This window comes from Prinia subflava, chromosome 1 (genome assembly GCF_021018805.1).
Source record: "Prinia subflava isolate CZ2003 ecotype Zambia chromosome 1, Cam_Psub_1.2, whole genome shotgun sequence".
NCBI lineage: Eukaryota > Metazoa > Chordata > Aves > Passeriformes > Cisticolidae > Prinia > Prinia subflava.
The window spans coordinates 28,164,480-28,186,390 of record NC_086247.1 but is presented as its reverse complement, the minus strand read 5'-3'; positions in this window follow the sequence as shown (position 1 = coordinate 28,186,390).

Genomic DNA, 21,911 nt, shown 5'->3' with positions numbered 1-21,911 from the left:
ATTAAAAGGTCCTGGAGTTGTTTTAATATACTCTTTTGAGGAGCTGATAGCTGCATGCCCATGATTCGATATTATTGAAAGCTATTAGCTCAAAATCCAGCCTCCAGCTGCTAAAGTCAGCTGTATGTAACTCCTGTGTCTCCTATAACCAGAGAGAACAGGCGGGGAAAACTCCGGGGCTGCGGTCACGCGTCCGCGCCGTTTCTCCAGCCCCGGTGGCACCGGGGGGGTCCCCGCCGCCTTGCTTGGCCGATGGGATACGTGCCCGGGCCGGGGTTTCCCCGAAAAGCAGGGCTCCTGTTGCGGAGCCGCCCCACGGGTCCGCGGGCTGCGGCAATCAGAAACGAAAGAAAAAAAAAGAGAAAAAAATCGCCGCAGCAGGGTCCTAAAACCCACCCGCTGCTACTAGCAAAGGTAAAATTCCGCCCTCCCAGTTTGCGGTACCGATCAAACGGAGGACTTTACCTGGTCCGTGGTATCATATGCTGAGTCAGAAGCAACTGAAGGTCCTGTCTTTAGCTCACTCGTGACTGGGCAACCACAAGCTACGAGCTTATCCCTACCCACCTATAGCCACAAAATGTGGCCAAAGTGCCTAGGGTAGTTGAACTTCCCAAAGAGCTTTCAAGACTATGAAAGGTCTCCAGCTCCGCATGGGTTTCTAGATTCAAACCCACTTTGGGGGCCAACTGACACAATCCTGTATCCCTCCAAGGGTCTCAGCTAGCTCAGCCCTTCTCAGGCCTAACAGGATTATATCAAGAAAGACAGGACAAGGATTCAAAAGAGGCTCTCTTACCCTTTTAGCTGCAAGTCCTTTATTCCAGGTTGATGTCCCGGGAGAGAGAGAGCTCCCGGGGGACAGGGGACCCTTTATCTTAGGGTCTCTGAGGGAGGGGCTAGCTGGCACACAGCCAATGGGGTCAGAAGGGGAAGGAAGGGTCAGACTACATGACAGGAGTTCCAGGGGTCCCTGAGGGAGAAGAAACCATTTCCCCAGGGGGATGTAACAGAAATTGTTATGATATTTCTGAAAATAACAATAATAAATATATTTGGTGGCCACACAAAACAGGTCTACACATTCTGAGCTGAATGGTAATACATGAACCACTGCATAAAATAGATATGGAAATAATATGAAAATTGCCTGTCTGGATAATACTGACAAAATATAGATTTTGACTGTGGAGAAATTGCTCCCCACAGGGGAGATCAGGAATAGCTTTTTAGTTTAGAAACTGAGTGAAGGTATCAGGTACTGTGCAGGTGGTTTTGCTAAACCCTTAAAATAGACAATGAGATCTTCAGGCTCTGGGTGCCACATATTTTCTTTTTCCATGTAAAGGGCAAACTATCTTTCTCAGCTTGAAAACATTAAAGGAAGCTCTTTGAGAACAATATTCTCCATAGGCAATATCAGAGAACTTCTGAGCCTAGGTAGTAATTAACAAGCCCCACTGCCTGCTTCTGCAATAGGAGGTTTCATTGCCTACACATCACTGAACTGTCTGGATCTGCAAATTATGCTCAACCTGAGACCTCCAAAATAACTTTAATGAGGTCTTGCAAAACACTGAAATGATTAAATTCTATTTCCATGAAGTAATGGCAGGTATAAAGCAATGTTCTTTTTAAAGAAAAAAAGGAAGATTTCTGAAATTTTGAAATCTGCATGAAGGGCAAAAAACCAAAAACCACAAAATGAAACCACCAGAAAATAGAAGATGGAAAGGAGAACCTTCATTTTCCCCTACTCATGTATTCATAAACCCCAAAATGCCATTCTGAAGTAATAAACCACAGTTTTCAGAGCATTTTTTTCTCTTTTTGTTTCATGCATAGATGCATTCCTTCAATCTATTTAATAAACTGTCGTGGTGCCCACTAGAGTCCACCGACTCTGTCCCCGGCAAGCCCAGGCACGGCGACAGGCGTTCAGTGGGGTCAGCCTGCAAGCAGCGCAGGCAGGGCTGACTCCCTTGGGTTCTCTTCCCTGAGAGACTCTTGCAAGCGATATGAAAGCGGCAGGCAATGGAAAGAAAGGAGGAGACAGTCTTGAGCGAACAGAGGGTTTATTGAAAACACCTCCTCAGCCCAGAACTGGCCGAGGAAGGGAGGGTGCAGTGGGTTTTTGTTAGGGGCTAGCTGGGAGGAGCAAGGGGAGTGGTTGGCTATCACTAGCCAACCGGGAACAGTTGCTGAGGGACCCAGGGGTGGGGAAACATAACGTGGACTAATCAGGAGAGGGTAGGAGGGGAGTTACAAGGGTGGGAAGGGTAACAGACACATAACTGAATCTAACAGGTGTGAGCTAAAAATAGCCCACTGTGAGAGAGAGTGAAGGAACAAAGGAATATTAATGAGGGGGGTGAGGGTACAGAGAACTGAACTATTACAGAGAACATATGCAATAACACTAATTAAATTAAAGCACTGCCACAATAAACCACTTGGGTTTTATTGAAGAAAGCAACATGTTACCACCTTCTTTACATTCGGTGGGAGTCCTCTTCTTTTCTGTTGCCTTAGACTTATTTACTTACTGAAGAATAATTTATACATGTTTTTAGAAACATATATAAACCTTAAAAGTTTTATATATATATATATATATGTATGTACCTTAAAATTTTTGACTTATTAGATTGCTCTGTACAAGCAGGCAGCTGTTCCAGTTCTTCCACGATACACTCTTTCCTTTTGAACTTCACACTGTTTTTCAGCATCTTCTAAACAAAAACAGCTTAAGGGGAGAGCTGTCAGGGCAATCAGAAACCAGAAGGAAGATGCAGGCCAAGGCAGATAACAATGCAAGTCATGCAGCATGTGGGGTGATCAGCAGAAATTTCTGCTGCAGGTGCTGGCAAAGTCCCCATGAGTCTAAAGCTCTATCCAAACATTCATCACCTATATTGGGCAACGTCCAGGACAGAGCTTTGTATAACACTTTTCACAGCTTTCCCAGGTCTGGTATGAATAAGTACATTGTCATCTTCTTTTGCTGAGCTACTTGTGTATACTCGTCTGGAGTTGGATTTGTATTTCTGTGTAAATCATTACAAAGAAGCAGAAATTATTTATCAAAATTTGTAATCCTCTGTTTATAAATAACATATTTAATCTTAGAGAACATGCAGTAAGCCATTATCTCCCCTTCTACAGGCAAACATGGATAGGGCAGAATTTAGATTTTGGGGAGCTAACACATCCTTGCAGAGGTTGCAAGTCAGCAAGTCCTAGTAGACATGTAAATGGCTAAGAGAGGCCTCAAAGTTTTGTTAGCTCAAACTGCATCTGTACCTCTGTGGTCTGAGTGATAAAGCTGATTTTTTTCTAAATTTGAGGGTACTAAATTGATTTGATTGTCCTACACTCCCTAGCACTTGCTCATCTACGAAAGGAAAAAATACTGTTGTTGTTGTTATAAAAAATACTGTTGTTATTCCCTGCCTATGAAACAACTGTTTGGCTGTGAGAAGGTTATGGAAAAGAGAAGGCAGATGAATCACAGTACATGCAGCTGGTGTCTGAGGATCTGAAAGTCTCTCCAAACCATATGATAGCAGGGAAGTTGCTTTGGAAGCTGTGGATGAAAACCATTTTCTCAGAAAAGTATATAATTGAAATCAAATAAAATGTGATAATCCTGATTGGATTACTCATTTTATACAAATGTCACTAATACTTTTTGCATTTTAATGGAACAGTAGGCTTTATATTTGCTACAAATTTGTACAGTTCATGCCACAATGTATGGTGCATACCAAAGATGAGAGCTACAGATGCTAGAGGAAACCATAAAATGAAATAATATAAACATTAAAACAAAATAAATGCTTTCTGTAAAAATGGAATAAACAGAGCCCATATTTAAGATTTTCTTTTTAATAGTTTTTTGTTCTGTCAAGGCAGTGTATTTCAGACATTTCTGAAGTTAAGACAAATAATCTGAAATGTTACCAGGAAACATTAGCCCTAGTATTACATATATTGTCACTGGTACTGATTTTTAATGTAAATGTTACGTTTCAACATTGATGAACATGTTGCACTAAATTTTGTGGCTAGAAAAGTTCTCTTTGGGGAGAAGGGAATGAGATTTGTCATAATAATTCTGATTATGAATGTGTTTTCCCAAATTGCATTATTTTCTCAGTGGAGCTATATCATGTTGCTATTTGTCTTTGGTTTTAAATCTGTTCACACCCTACAGATTCCACCAATATTTCTGCCTTCTGTGGGGTTTTTGTTTGTTTGTTTGTTTCCCTTACTCCATAGTTAAATTTAGCATAATAATTTTCCAAGGCATGTGATTTTTTTTTCAGAATGAATCTAATTTTAGTGTTGCTTAAAATGCTAGTCATTAAAAAATAAATGCTAAATCTTTAACATACAAAGCAGAATGAAGATGAGTGAAAAATTTGTCTTTCACTGGGCATAAGGCATGTTGTTTAAAAAAAAACCAAGAGACTGTGAAACTCTGACTCTATTACTTTTATTAACATGCAGACTTTGTGTATTTATAATTATATTTAATTACATTTAACCCAATATTATTCTACTTTGTTTTGAGCTCAGGATTGTTTATAGGATATGCTGAAATATCTGAGCTACCCTTGTGGAACAAATGACAGTAGCATCTAAAGACACAGAGCAAACAAGAAATATGTAAGTTATGAGGTAAATAACTATGTTGTTTGGATAAAAAAGAATCCTAGCTGCAGTCTACCAATTGCAGAAACTTTCTAAACACATAATTTTTTTTGTAGATGTGAAAGGGGTTTCATTCTCCAATGTTCTTTATGAATCATGAGAATATTCTTTATTAATCACATAATAATTAAGAAATATGCAAACAAAGGGTCTCGCTGAACCTCTCCAGTGCCTCTTGCACCTACCACTTGTTTTTGAAAAATTGGCAGATGTAGCCCTTAAGACTTCAGATTAAATACGTGACAGTATATTTTTCATGGGAAGCCTTGGAATTAAAAAAATTCTCTCCTTCTTTACTTTCACTATGTCATATTTATGCTTGAGATATTTTCCATATTTTCTTAGCAGATTAAATTCTTCTTAAATGTTGAATATATTAAAGATAGATTTTATTATGCAATTAAATTTCCACAAATTTCATGTGTAATGCAAAGATATTTTTTTTTTTTTGTGTGTGTGTGTGTGTGTGTGTGTGTGTGTGTGTGTATGGTTCATCACTGCAGAATTTTACAAAAAGGAAGGAGAAGTTTGAGTTTCACTGTTTAAACTTTTTGGCTTCCCTTGCTCTTACAACTGAAAGCAATTTTTTAAAGGGTATACTACACTGGAGAAGTACAGAACTAAGGACTGACATAGAAATAACTCATCCTGTAGTTCTAAGTGTGTCCTTGGAACTGTTTTCCTTTAAAACAAAGCAATGTTTTATGTTCATACCACCTGCATTAAGATATCTTAGGAGCAGTGAGGGGAAAAAAAATTATATATTAAGTGAACTCCCACACATAAGTGCTGAAATCCACTTGAAATGATTGTAAATGTTTTAATTTTATTTTTAAAAGAAAACTTATTCTTTTACCTTGCTTGCAACACTCTTCCCTCTTCTCGAACTCTTACCAGGGTGAATCCTCTGAAAGAAGCAATAGTGAATGTTCACAAAGCTACTATATCAGGAAAAAAAGTTGTGATTTCCCAAATTTTATGTTTTATTATGCATTTTTATGAGATCTTGTTTTTTAACCACTAATGTATTATTCAGTATTTCCCATCTACTATTCATTATTATCTTATTAAAATTTTCAGTCCTCATATTAGGGAGTAGAAACAATAAATAAAAAATGCATGTGGGAATCAGGATTCATGTCTGACTGATTAATGAATAATAAAGAAAGGAGGCATCATAAAAATCACCAAGGCCTGCTGAAGAATATTCATTAAATTATTACCTCTCTTCTCTGAAAATCTCCCTTTCATCAAACCAAAATTGGGGTTTAACTAATCTGATAACCAGAAGGGAAAAATACCATAATAGATACATTGTACAGAATATAAATAATGTAATACTACATTGCATAATTCATATAACCACATTAAAAAATTGGGAATTATTTCTAGAATTGTATCACTTATTTTTAGGGAGGCCTGTCCTTTCTGAACCTTCACATTAACCTATCTCAGACCTCTGTAGAGGCAATATCACTCATTCCTATTATTTGTGCAAAATATCACTCAGATCGTATTGTTTATTAATCATACTATTTTATGAGGGCAGAAGGAAATGTAATTAGTACAATAACTCATGCAGAACATTTCAATACATTCTGTAACTATGTAATAGAATAAAATAACTGAAAAAATGTTACTAACCTATTCCTAAAGTTTAAACTGCTTGCCAACTAGTCAATTAAATACCGTATCAGTACACTGAAGAATATCCGGAATAAAATAATATTCTTTGCTGAAAGTTCTTTTAGTGTAAAATTAAAACAGTTTTTCTGCTTTTCAAAAGTAAAAGCAAGACCAATATTTGAAGTTTGATGTTCATCAAGCATTCTGGAGATTTGCTCTGATAAGAGTGAGCCTACCTTTTATTTACCACAAAGAATTAAACACAGTGACTTTTTCTATCCAAGAATTGGTTGCAGCTTCCAACTGGGTGGAAGAAACTTGTGAGCACAGATATCCATCTTCCAGAACACAGGAAAGAGCAGCCTCTGATTTGGGCTTTCCACCACAAACATAGTGTGACATTGATATAATTGAACCTTTTCCACTGGTATTAGAAGGAGATTATGGCAGTTTCAGTTAAGTGAAAATACTTACATGTAGCTAGGCAGAACTTCATCGTGTTAATGCTCAGGAGCAACAAAGAAAGTAATTTAGAGAGACTTCTGTTGAAGATGATGTGCAACTAGCCCTTGGTAATTAATTTTAGAAATACCAATTTAGATCTGCTTACAGCCACTTGATGACTACAGCTCTACACAATCTCAGTCACTTTGCTGGTATTTTCACACGGGTGGTGGGTTTGCAGATGGGCTTAGGAGAGGATGTACATTTAATCATCAATTAGCACCCTATGCAAACAGTAAGTTGGTCAATTAATTTGATGAATACTTTTTCCTGTCTGAGAGTATAATAATTTTCCTAGTTAAACATTTTCAGTAAAATCCTACATACCATTTTCATACTTTTAATCAGGTGGGATAAAAACATAAATCAATCATTTATTTACATTCTGAATATTATAACACAGGTATTAGTTCTACCATGCACACGTTTGAAAGACTCTGGGCAGGTTCTAAAGTTTCATTTGCATAATTTTTTCTTCATAAAAGGTTTCTAAAGAAATCATGCACTTAATTTAATTAAAATTACAGCTCCTCACTACTTAGAATTAGAGAAATAATTAAATGCCTTTACTACATTTCTTCCTAATGTCTTACATAAATTATTTTTCATAAAAATACTGAAAATTTGTGCCTGGAATATTCATGTGTAACATTACTCAGCTTATGGAACCAGATTTGAAATATTTTACTGTGTTACAAAATTCTCAACATTATATTTTGCTTTTAATTAAAGTTATTTTTCTTGTAAATGTCCTATTGTCACCCATTTTAGAAAAAAAAGCCACAATGATGGAAAGACAACAGGAAATACCAATATCAGCTTTAACCTCCAAACACTACAAATGGTAAAATGAATTATAACCAAAGAAAATGTATAGCTACATTTTCTTTCAAATTCTGAGCATGAGGGTCATCTCCTGTATATAGCAATTAGGAAGTATACCAGATGGTCTAATCACTGTCAAGAACCCAGTCATTTGAACAATTTCATGTTTTCTTTCTCTTCTGAACACCACAACTGAAGATTATAGCTAAAGCTCTAAACAAGAATTCTCTTGTAATCTGGAGATCTTGTAATCTGTACAAATTAGTATACCCTAAGAAGAACTGTACTTCAGAGAGCAATAGATTGAGAGTGGAGGTACAAGCACAAGGCAGAGATTCATCTGGGCCCCAGAGAAAGATTGTTCTAAAAATAAAGAAGCTGAAAATCCTAATTTCAAGTTTATTGAGAGTGAAGTATAAGTATAGTCTTCTACCTATCCATTCTTCAGTGATTCAAAGGACAGCTTTACTTTTCTGAGCTCTGCTGAAGGTTTTTGGGGTTATATATCTGGTTTGACATCTTGTCCTGTTTTGGGGCAAATTTGGGAGAAAACCTCTGAATAGGGTCCCTCTAGGAAGCAAACCCAAAGGGCCCCTCTCCCAACTGGTCCTGGAAAGAACTTCCTTGGAGAAAAGTGGAAAAAGCTATCTATTTAACAAACAAAGTGCCCACACGCACAGAAAAATGAACAATACAGAACAATAAAACCTCTCACAGCTCTGAAGAGAGAGAAATTGAGAAAGTCCTTGCTGTGGGTTGTAGCTTGGCTCTCTCAGTCTCTTATCAGTCCCTCCAGCACTGGGAATGACATCCTGGCCCTGGTGGGCCACAGGTGTGAGCTCCTGGTGCTCTTCTGGGTTTTCAGTCCAGAGCAGGTTTAAACAGTCCAAAGAAAAAGAAAAATAAAACCAACCAAACAAACAAATCAACCACAAAACAAAACAACCAACAACAACAACAAAGAGTCGAGGGAAACTTCTCTGCCTCAGCTAGCTAAATCTCACTAAGAGCAAAGCAGATCTCTGTCCTGCTCTCTGTCCAGTCTTCAGATGAACACAGTCCAAAGAGGAGTGTGCAGGAGTGAGAGCTGTCTCTCAAAACAAACTCAGCCCCTCTCCTTCCTGCTTCACCCTCTGAACCAGTCCTAAAGGCATAGAACACAATATCCAACACAAACAGAACAGACCATTGGAGATATAAGCATAAGAGTTACCCTAGGACACATCTGCCTATGACAATTTTATACTTTTACTAGGGATTAAATATAAAAGCAAAAGATTCAACGTGTTTTCTGCACCTTCAGGATTTTGCTGTGATGATCTTCAGTGCTTTTCTTTCGCATCACTGTAGTAAAAAGGTGTATGTGGAGGGTGCTCACATAAACTGGGGAAACATGCCATTGTCACAGACTTCCCAGAGTCCTGTCAGAAGACTCTCATCCTCTCTGAGCCACTACTCATTGTTAGTGATTTTGAATATAGGGTGTTAAAAGCATAGCAGTGGAGGAGTGAGAGAGCGGGAAGAAACTCTTTTATGTTGGACAGGCATTCTATAGAATCACAGAATGTTTTCCTTTGGAAAGGACCCTAAAGGTCATCTAGTCCCATTAAAACATGGTGGTTGTGGGTTTTTTTAATTCAAGATAAAATCTTTAACAAAAGATGTTTTCTTTTCCTCTTAGCTCTTGAGGTTACGAACCATACAATAATTCTTAGCTACTGCATTGCCATTTCTTTTAATCTTGGATACTTATATACTCCTGAGTTATTTTTATTTATCACTAAAATATGTAACATTCTGGTGTTAATTTATAACCACGAAAGAACAGGAAAAATGCAGCATGAGTAGCCAGCACCATCTTAGAAAATTTTTCTGAGACAGAGGAAGGGGAAATGTTGACAAAGAATTTTATTACCCATCTTCTCTTTTCTACAGAGAGAAATCAGCTGCCTCAGATGGAGGAAATAGAAAAAAAAAAAAGTGACAGTATTTATTTTTTGTACTTCTCCTTTCCTCTTATACTGTTGATTAAATTATGATAGCCTGGAGATGAGAAAGTTGCATGGAGAGCTCATAGCAACATTCCAGTATCTGAAGGGAGCCCACAGGGAAGTTGGAAAGGGATTCTTTGTCAGGAACTGTAGTGATAGGATGAGAAGTAATGGGTACAAACTGAAAGAGGGAAAATTTAGGTGGGATATTAGGAAGAAATTCTTTACTGTGAGAGTGGTGATATACCAGAACATCTTCACCAGGGTGGTTGTGGATGCCCCAACCCAGGCTGGATAAGGCCTTGAGCAATCTGGTCAAGTGGAAGCATTCCTGCCCATGACAGGAGGAGTTGAGACTATATAATCTTTAAGGTCCCTTCTAACCCTTAACTTTCTATGGTTCTGTGATTCTATATATGAAGTGGCACTGTTCACTGCTGTTTTGATACAGATATTTATCAGCTGAATTTAGAGTTTGGTATACAATTCAAGCTCCTAAAGGACTTTCCTGAAGGTGAGCATGACTATCATGTGTAGATGGATGTAGACAGTCTAAAGGAAAGTATCTGAGAGACAGAATTAAGTTTTTCATTATGACTAATTCCTCTCTTCTATAGAACATATTTTTATCACAAATGTTTCAGATAAGAACACAATAATTTTAATACTGCTCAAAAGTGAAAGATAACCGTATCAAAATATTATGGGTATTGGCTTTATTAAATGTATTAAATACAGGGGAATCCAGAATCTCCAGGAAGATTGTGGTGCAAAATCTCTTACAAACTTGTTCTACACTCCTCAAGGACAAGAAGATGAAATGGAACAGCCAATGTGTTCACTGAAGACAAATCAAGTCTGACTCACCTAAGGGTGTGTCTGGTTCTGTGGGCAAAGGAAGGCCAGGGAACATTTCATGCCTTGGCTTTAGCAGTTGGCTTCAGCCTCCTTATCACCAAATTAGTGAGACAATGTCTGGATAAGGGGAAGTTAAAGGTGGTTTGGAAAACAGACCTGACAGCTGGCCTTGGTCGCTGTTGTTATCACTTGTACAAAGTTTAGCCAACACCCAGAAAATAGAAGCAACCCTCAGAAATCAGTATTGAGACCAGTACTGTTTAAGTTTTCCATAAAGACAAGTGATGGGACAGTGAGGAAGTTTGCAGATGACACCAAAAAGAGGAGGGTTAGGCAGTCAGCATGCTGGAGGACAGGGCTGCTACTTAGAGGGACCAGGACAGACTGAAGAAATAGATTGGATTTGAACAAAAACAAATGGAAAGGCTTGCAAGCCTTGCATCTGGACTGTGATAATTAAATATAGAGGCAGCAGGTCTAGAAGAGTGATCTTTCACTCCAGTTTGGCACCTCACCTGAACCTCACCTGGGGAGTTGTGTCAAGATTGAATATCTCCAGCAGAAGAATGGAGTCCAGAGGAGACCTGCCAAAATCATCAGGGATCTAGAAAGAACATGTGAGGAGAGGCTGGGAGAGCTGATGTATCTGAGCAGAGGATTACAGAGAAGCTAGACCTGGAACCTGAGGGTGGTTAAGCACTAGAAACACAGCCCACAACACTAGAACAGGTTGCCCAAGGATGCTGTGGAATATCTGTCCTTAGAGGTGCTTGAGACTTGATGGGACATGAGTGTGGAAGCCCAGAAGATAAGCAGCTACCGTGAATGTCTCAAACACTGATAGCTGGATGGCTGTGGAGCCAACCATGGACTATTGGTAATAATAGAAAAGGGCTGTTGGTAATAACCAAGGAGTTTAAGTACTATTATACCATGAAAAAAAAAAAAAGAGTGATTGGAGAAGGGGGCCATGTGAAGAAGGCAGCATTTTCTGGGACAAGTCTTTTTATTCTAGTCCCCAAAGGCAGAATATGGTGCGAGCCATGGAAGGGATGTCACACTGAGAGATTACTGAACAGCAGTTAGTAAGGCAGTAAAATGGATTTGTGCTGGTTTCAGCATTCATACATACATAGTCATGTAAAGATAGTGTCCATCCTGACTATTTGACCTTCTATAAATTATACTGCAGTTAGCATGCTTGCAAAGAAAAATGACAGATCTTTTAAGAGAAAGCCCCCCATCAATAAGTGGGACAGAATAGGTGCTAAGCATGTGCGCCTCCTCTGTAAATGCTGTGTGACATGCTGATTTTCCAAGACAGGTGCATATAAATATGCTTACTAAGTTTATGCAAAATGGCTGCCAACCTCATGTATTCCTTGTTAAAAATACAGCTATTAATACTGCTTATGAAAAATGTAGCAAGGATGGAATAATAAAAATGTTATCAAAGCTGCTGGGAAACACTTGTGCAAGGGAAAGGTACAGATAAAAAATGCTGTCAGTGTTGGCAGATGGAGCTTTATTATATGCAGCAATAGGTTTGTCTTGCCTGTTTCATCATGTGGCATTTCAATAATTTGCTACTAGGAAAAGGTTTTATTATACATCACTTCTCCCACACATGTTCACAGTACTCAGAGCAGTCAGTATTCAGTCTATTGACTCTCTTGTTTCACCTGATATTTTGGAACACGGGCTTTTAGACATCCTGAAATGGAAAGGAAGGGACAACAATATAGAGTATTTCCATACCTATCATTTTTCCTTGCTTGATCACAGCACATTGCAGAACCATTAATATGAATATAAAAAGTACTTTCAGCCTGAGAGGTTTGCCATTGATGCAACTCAGCTCATAGTTGAGTTGTACAGCCAAAGACACTTTCAACAGTTCTGATGCAAATATTCCAGATAAGGAACAAAAATGAAGAAATAATAGCACAGAATAATATAGTACTGATACTGAAGAGATCTTTATATTAATTTAGTTATCATTTCTCCTGCTAGTGTAATGAAATCTCAGTAGCTATAATATGAATTCTTCATATGTATCTGAAAAAGTCCTTGTTCATTTTATAATATAGTTCAGTCATGGAATGGGCAAAATGTGAAAGGACAGAGACCTAGAATAAACAGCATAGTACTGAAAATAACTGAAAATAACTGAAATAGACTACAGTGATACTGACTTACTTTTTTTCTCTGCACAAAATTCTTGTTATAGTGAACCTCACCATTAAGTGCTGCCTTTTGAAAGGAATTTATTCATCCTTCTGAAGGTGAACTGCTTTTTGGTTGTACAGACAAAGTGTTGGTTGTTCACTTAAAGTGTATCATAACCCATACGGTAATTATGTTCTTAGGTGTTTATTTGATATCTATTTAAAAATGTAATGTGAAAAATCCACTTGGAACAGGCAGATAAATAAATAGATAGTCCATAAAATTGCTTTTAAGTGTTAACTCCATGTGCCAATACATTTTATAACAAAAAGTGATATATGTGCATGTGAGATGAGTTTAATCCTGAATAACTGTTTTATATCAGATGTTAGGCAATATCTTCCCTCTTAAAAATACTTCGAAACAAACAGAACATCTATAAAAATATAAAATGGATTAATCATAAGGTACTGACCCATGATATAAATGCATTGAAAAGGTAGTCAAGAACTGAGGCTTGACTTGTTCCTTGTCAGGGTTATACTACAGAAGCTGTGTTTCCAAACTACTTTAACTACATTTCAGCACCTAACATAAACATTTCTCTGGGATTAATTTTTTCCTGTATTTTGCTTGCTTGTCTCTAGTAACCTTAGCAATAGAACTTGTCTGATAAATGTACTGACCTTCTATGATGGGTTTACAACATTTGTGGGTAAGGGAAGAGCAATGGATGTCATCTTGCTGGATTTGTGCAAAACATTTGACACTGACCTGTGTGGCATCCTTGTCTCTAAAATGGAGAGATATGGATTTGATGGATGGATGGATAAGGAATTAACTGTTTGGCTGCAGTCAACAGCTCAATGTCCAAGTGGAGACCAGTGACACGTGACATTCCTCAGGGTCAGTGAAGTTATTTACCATCTTTGTTGGCTTCATGGACAGTGGATTGAGTGCATCCTCAGCAAGTTTGCTGAGAACACCAAGCTGTGTGGTGCAGACAACACACTGGAGGGAAGAGATGCCATCCAGAGGGACACTGACACGCTCGAAAGGTGAGCCCATGAAAACTTCATGAAGTGCAACAAGGCCAAGTGCAAGTTCTGCACCTGAGTTGCAGCAACCCCAAACACAAATAGTTCAGTGGGTAGTGAATGGATTGAGAGCAGCTCTGAGGAGAATGGATTGAGGATGTTGGTTGAGGAAAAGCTCAACAAAATGCAGCAATGCATCCTCACAGCCCACAAAGACAGCTGTATCCTGGGCTGCATCAAAAGTAATGGGGCCAGCAGATGAAGGGAAGTGATTCTTTCCCTCTACTCCGCCCTCCTGAGACCTCACCTGAAGTGCTGCATCCAGCTCTGCACAAGAAAGAACTGGATGCATTGGAACAAGTCCATGGGAGGGCCACAATGATCAGAGAACTGGAGCATCTTACTATGGAGACAGTAGAGAGGGTCTGGTCTGGATAAAAGCAGGCTTCTGTGAAAGCTTATGGCACCTTTTGGCACCTAAAGAGTGCCTGCACCACAAGAAAATTGGAGCAGGACTTTTTTACAAGTGCATGTAGTAGTAGCTTTAAACTGAAAAAGCCCCTTCACATTAGATTAGATATTAGAAAGATATTATTTATGATTGGGATTAGATTGTGATTTGGGTGATTGTGGGATTAGGACTAGGCAATCTTTCATGTTACAACACAAATTGTTCTATGATTGTATGATTCTATGACAAGAATAGTTGAATTTTACTTTGTGAAGAGTAAAGAGTTGATCTAGGCTATTCCCAATGAGGAATGGGAGGAAAAGGGAGCAGGTAGAATGAAAAATGGAAAAACATTGCCCCAAAAACCCTGGAGAGTCAAATTTACAAGTGTTTCTGATTACAGGGGAATGAGACTGCCAGAGGCAGCAACACCTGCTGCCACTGGGAGCAAGAGTACCTACATCTGTGCCTTGCTTGAACAGCCCTATTTTGCCTATTTTTTTTTTCAGACACGTAGCACACAAAAAACCCCCCAACCCACTATAGAAGAGGCTGTTCTGTCTCCACTCTGGTGAGACCCCACCTGTAGCAGTGAAACCAGTTCTGGGCTCCCCAGCACAGGATAGACATTGACCTGTTGGAGTGAACCCAGAGAAGGGCCAACAACATGATTAAAGGGATGGAGCACCTATTCTGTGAGAAAAGGCTAAGAGAAAGGTTTGTTGGACCTGGAAAAGAGAAGGCTGCTGGGTGACCAATAGCTGAAGGGTGCCTAAAAGAAAGATGAAGAAGGATATTTTACAAAAGCAGGTAGTGACAGGACAAGGGGGAATGGCTTTAAAGAAATAGAAGGTAGGGCTAGATTAGATATTATGAAAAAGTTCTTTATTGTGAGGGTGGTGAGGAACTGCAACAGGTTACCCAGAGAAATTGTTGTCCTATCCCTGGAGTAAGGCCAGGCTGGATGGAGCTGTGACCACTGCTCTAGTGGAAGGTGTCCCTGCCCATGCCAGAGGGACGGGAGCTGGATGATCTTTAAGGTCCCTTCCAGTACAAACCATTCTATGATTACATTTGTTGGAGTCTGTGTATATAACTATTTACAGTGGTGATGTTTATGTAGTTGAGTATGAAAAACATTTCTCTCACACTGGGATAATAAAATTGCTTTAAAACTCTTTCAGTGGAGAAACTTCAACTTGACATCTACACCAGTAGACAGCAGAGAGCTGAGGAAAAGTGCGTATGAATGATTTTTTTCTGTCTTGTGTTGTATTATATCCTGAGTTACTGAACAAGGCATTCTGTGGCAGCTTCAGTAAGGAAAAGATATATTTATCTGAGTCTCAAAGCTAGTGCCTGTGTGCAGGTTATGATTCTTATTTAGGGTTGTCAGTTGGGATTTCTTTTCTTTTTTTTCCCCCTAATTTCATCCACAACACAAAACCTTAAAACTGGTATATGAAATTCATCTACTCTTGGCACATCACACTGTGCATGTGCACTTCATTCAGGGGAATTGATAATTAGCCAAAATTTTGTGTGTGATCGGTTCTTGAAGACTCTTGGTGCACTATTGGTGCACTTTTAGGCTTTCCAGATGTGTGTAATTCATGAAGTACTTTCAGGAATAATAATTATTAGTGTACATCCAAGACAACTCTGTGCATAAGTTAATCTATCAATGATATAAATACAGATATTTAGATATTTAGATATTTAGATAGATATTTAGATATAGATGAAGATGATATAGATATATTAAAAAAAATTCTGAGTCAGAAATAGTGTGGCCAGCAGAACTAGGGACGTGATTTTTTCCCTGTACTCGGTATTGGTGAGCCCATACTTTCAGTCCTGTGTCGAGTTCTGGGACCTTCAATTCAGAAAGAACATTGAGGTGCTGGAGTGTGTCCAGAGAAGGGCAAGGGAGCTGGTGAAGGGTCTGCAGAACAAATCCTGTGAGAAACAGCTGCAGGAGCTGGGGTTGTTCAGCCTGGAGGAGGCTCAGGGGTGACCTTAGTGCTCTCTATAACCACCTGAAAAGAGGCGGTGGCCTGGTGGTGTTGGCCTCTCCTCCCAGGCTGCTAGCAATACGATGAGAGGACAGTCTTAAGCTGCACCAGGGGAGGTTCAGGCTGAATATTAGGAAGAATTTCTCCACAAAATTGTGATTGGTTATTGGAATGGGCTTCCCAGGGAGGTGGTGGAATCACCATCCCTAGAGGTGTTTAAGGGAAGACTGGATGTGTTAAACACTTGATACCATGATCTAATTGACATGGTGCTGTTTGGCCAAAGGTTGGCCTTGATGGTCTCAGAGGTCTTTTTGACCTGAATGATCCATGATTCTGAAAGGCATATTCCCAGTTAAGCATAAAGCCAAGATACTCACGAAGTTATTATCAAATTTTACATATTTCAGAGAAGTCCTAGCTTGAAAGTATTAATAACTAATAATATTTTTAGCAACAAAATATACCTTCAGCTGTTATACTTTCATAACTGTTCAAATTTTTATTACGAAGAGATGCCAGCAAATTTGTTTTCTATATTTTTTTCAGCTTTCAACCTGTCATCACTGAAATGTTTCACCAAGTTGGATTTGAGAGATTAAGGACCCCTCAAGGTGTCCGCAAGGTCTGTTTTCCAGCTACAGTAAACAAGATGCACCGTACATAAATCTATTTAGCTAATCTTAAAAATGTTTCAATACCCTCTGGTCATCTTAAGTGTTTCTCTTTGTATCTCTGCTGCTTTCATTTAATCTTTGTTGAACATATGCAACTGATACTAAACAACCAGTTCCAAATCAGAGTTAACATCTTTCATGTACAATGGCACTCATAATTTTCTATTTCTGCAGAAAAAAAAACTTCTTCTGGTACATTTCTTGCCTTTTTTAGAGTTCTAAAACATATTGCTCTCACAATGTACTGTTGCCCAGCAAGGTGACTCTCCATTCCCAACTGATCAGGCATATGTAGAAAAATATTTGGGGTTTGATGCCCCTAACTATGAACTTGTACTTTGTAAAACTGAATTTCATACTACTTCTGTTGTTCCAAATTCAATCCTAAACGTCATTCTTCTACTTTGTAGTCTTCAGAGCTCTTTCCTTCATGCTAGTGATATTCATGAATATACGCCTAACATATTGGATAAAGAAGCTGATCAAAATTTTGGCTTAAGACACTGATCCCAAACCCAGTCTTTATTCACATAGCATTATTTCCTGCTATGGATTCCATTTTTAAAGTTCTTCATTGCCAAAACCCCCTTCATATGGCCTTGTAGCTTTACCTAACTCCATCTTCACCAGCTTAATAGATGCATGTCTTTCACTAGTGTAACAAATGCTTGTCTGAAGTTCAAAGAGCTGCAATTTGAGAATTTCCTCTTTTTAGAAAATTGTCAGTGAAAGAAAAAGCATTAGGTTAGTTTCAATATTTGCAACTGCTACAATTTTAATTGTAATATACTATTTATGATGTGATATGCTATTATATTATATGCCATTTGTCTTTTAGGAAATTACAGATATTCCCTCCTTAATGACATACAAGAATGATTAATCTTCCATCCTCTTCTTATATGTATACATTACTTTGCTATATTTCAGTCTGATAGCACTCTTCTTTTCCAAAAAGAATTATTAAAAATGCTCCTTACATGATCCACTATTTCAAAAAAATTTTTTTTAAAGAAGTCTAAATGAAACATAGAATTCTAGAATGATAGCTAGCAAGCTAGCTAGATAAACAGATAGATAGTATTTTATCCAGTCTCCTCAGAGTCCACAGAGGGTCATGTTTTTCCCCTCAGATGCAGTTTTCCCCAATTTTATATCCTTGTTTTTGTGTCACAGTGTATAAGTCTGAAATAAACAACTTGCCTAATTGAAGACCAAGCTTTAATATCATCCTTAATTTAAGTCTTTCTTCAAACCAATTGGTTTCTTCCTTCTTTACTCTGTTTTTATATACCACTAACTGAAAAATCTCCAATGATGTTTTTAAATATCTGCTGCTAATCTAACTCAACTAAACTTCAGGAATTCTCTGTTCATTTCTGCACTTACTGACTTTTAAAGCATTCATTTTTTGCAATCATCAAAAACTTTCACAGTCCTTGAAATCAGCTTCTATCACAACTCTCCCATTTCTTAAACAGCAATAAGGAATAGATACATTTATTTTTTCAAGTCACATTAGAACTGTATACATTAAAAACTATATACATTAGTGGAAAAAAAAATCAAACACATTTTGATCCACACTGTAGTGGTCTGTGTGAACATTTTTGGCATCTAGGCAAATCTGACATTTTATACAAAAGCATTATCATTATTTGTATAAAGAATTCAAAATATTTATATAGGTGCACTAGTTTTTAAGCCATTACTGATGCCTCTGACATAAACAATCAAAACGTTTAAGAGATTGTTTTTGCAAGACGAAGTTTGTTGATTTTTGGCAGACATTTTCTGTCTACATTTGGTTTAGAAGAAATGCCCAAAGACATTTCCTTACATGTTTTCATTCTATAAGAGTGAGCTGTCCTTCAGCTCTTTTTTACAACACACACACAGAGTTCAGCTTGTTTTGGAGGAGAAAAAACACATGGGGTTTCTCTTCCAAATGAAGAAAATGGCTCTGTTCAGGGCTGCCTGTGGGTCTCTGCTGCAGGCTGCAGTTTATAAAGCAGTGGTCAGGAAATCAGCAGCTGGCTGGATAAATAAAATAACAATTGCACTTTGGAAACAATTTCTAACACAAATGGGAAAGTAATGAAAGATAGTCAGATCAAATCTTTTTCTATCAGCATGCAACTGTTTAGCTTCTTTCTTTCAGCCCTGGAGTAGCACTGCTGAGGAACTGACTGCAATACCCTCCTACCATATGTACCTAGAAGAAATTAGCTACAAAACTCAGGAAGAATCGAACATTATTTAGTGTTTGCGAAGTGATTGTGGTTACCTAAATCTTTGTCCTGCCATACTTAAAGCAAGGCTTTTCTTGTTTTTAAATGTACTATAAATAATTTGTTTTTTTAATGTGTTCACATCTGTTAGCTCCAGTTTCTGATTTTGCAACTATTTTTTCTCAATTTTCTCAATATAAATGTTAATTTAAAGATTATCATTACCTTCGTTTACATCATGTTGCTAATGTGGAGTTATGGTTTGAAAAAAGCCCACTAGTAATAAGTGAGGAAACTGAGCCACAAAGTCCCTCAAAACAAAGACATCCTCTTCTGATAAAGAAAGGTCTAATTAAAGCTGATGGCACATAAGGGGTGATCGCTTTTCTTTTCTTTTCTTTTTTTTCCCATTTTTTAAAGGGTAAGAAAGCTGCTGTTTGGCATATATCCAAAACACACACAGTTCATTTGCAATGATCCTTTAAAGTGAAAGCCAGGGCTTAGTCTAAGATGAATAAGAAGGAATGTACAAAAGAATAAAAATGTCAAAGTGGCTTCATGGAACCTAACTCCCTTATAAGCAGAACAATGAGGTATGAGACACAATGTATTAACTATAATTAAACATGTAATATTCTCTTCATCTTCTTTATTATAAAATAAAAGGTGATGAAGGGAAAGAGGAACTGATGTCTGTTTTAGTGTCTGCTGGACTCAATTCAGCAGCTGTCTTTCTCAGCTCACCCTCTGCTTTCCTTCTCACAACTGCTTTCCACGTGGACATTCATTTTCATCATGGATCTGCATGCTGGAAAGCAGAATGGGTTTATTCCTTGTCACCCATCAATAAGAGGTATTCGGAGTCTGGGGGACAGCTCTGAGAAAGTTAATTTCTTGCTTGCTTATCCTTTAAGCATATGTAGCAAACCTCCTAGCCAGCAGCACTGCAATCTCTTCCAAAGCAATTGTGTTCAGGTAATGGGTAGTTAGTGAGATAATGCCAATTTTGTAACTCTATTTTGAAGGATCCTGAGGCAATTAAGAAAGTTTATGCAGTATAGCTCTTATTCACCTCCATCACAACCAGTCACAAGAGGAAGTTTAGAATGACTTGGCTCTATATGTTATATATTTTACAATCCTTCTCTGAATAATAATGTGATTCTAAGTTAAGAAAATTGTGGAATAAATTGTAAAATATTCTTACCAGTCCAAACTAAACCCCTTAGAATTATATGGAAATTTTCTTTTTCATGTTGGAGATGTCTTTATCTAAATGATGAATTAATATTAGGAATAGGAATATTGTGGCTGCTATTCCTAATTAAACTCTGATTTTTATGTCCAAGTTTTGATGAAGATAAGATGTTTCTAAGAAAAGTGCAAGAACCATCAATGTGAATCAGCCTGAAGTGACCTGCTCCCTGAAGGAGACCTCTAACCCTGAAGATTTGAAACATTCTTTGACATTTTTTCATATTCTTTGTCACTTTTCTCCTACATAAGAGGACTAAAAAATGGGGTGGCATATGCGCAGATTTTAATATTCCAATCCTAACAGTTGCCTTCTGTCTTCCTACTCTGCCATCATACAGAGGAGGGAGAAGGAGCCTTGTATCTTGTGTAAATAAAAGCTGGTTGTATTTTCTAGGGGAATAAGAAAACTTTTGCAAATATCTTAATGTAAAGGAGCCTATTGTATATGTCACTTAAACAGATAGCCTACATCCTACAGAGGGCACAGTGCAAGAAATGAATGAAAAATTTCCTTTAGCTACTGTGCAGAAAATATTTATTTTCAGGAAGCAGGACAAAGAAGTAAGACCTTTGGAGTACTGATGTGCCCTTGTGGAAGATCTTGGGTCCTGAAACAGTTATGTACAGCATGACATGCTGAACTCATGAAAGCTAAAACAGTTTTCTTTGAAGAAATACAGAAATTGCCTTAAAGGACAGAGAATAAGTTACTACATCTATAAAATCTACTTTGATAGGACAACAGAATTAGTGCAGGTATTCTGAGTTTATTGTTTATCCATCCCCGAGCTGTCTCCTTGCTGTGCTGCTTCCTGGGGATCTGTATGTCATCAACATCTCCTTTCATCAGCGTGGGATTGAGCAGAGTGAGTGTAAAATGTGTCACACCTGCTGTGTACACACAGGAGAGCACTGATGAGCATCAGACTTCTTCTGATGCTGGAAGAAAACAACAATCTCGCCTGACAGAAAATTCAGGTGGTACTAATTTACCCTGCTTGCTAACTCTTTTCCACAGGACCATAGGACAAAGGTAGGTACTGTGGAGATGTAAGACAAGTAGGCAAAGTAGTGGTATTTTTAAACTGTGGATAGTATTATTTGTATGTTTGGTTTTGCCCCAGTTTTTGAGAAGAGAAGTTGTTCAGAAAAGATGAAAAGGCTGGAACACCAATTTGGTCAGCCTTGGCTGAGGTCCATTTAAACATAACTGTTGCATTGAAAGGGAAAACTAGGATTTTTCATTTTAAAGTGAAAATGTGAAAAAAACTTGCTATGATGACTTAGCTGATTGGATCAAAAGGTGTAATAACATAAACTTCATTTATAAAATTGAATTTTAGTAATATGATCTAATCATTTAGTAATGTCTAGTCAGTAGAATTATTTTTAAAAACATCACTTTAAAAAGAGAATTGAAATAGTCTCTTCAAAATTTTCAACAATATATGAAAAATTGACTTTTAAGGAAATATAATTTTTACATACTTACTGGCAAATGGTGCTTTCCACAAATCAGGGGAAAAGCATTGAATCAAAAAAGTTTTCCAGAGC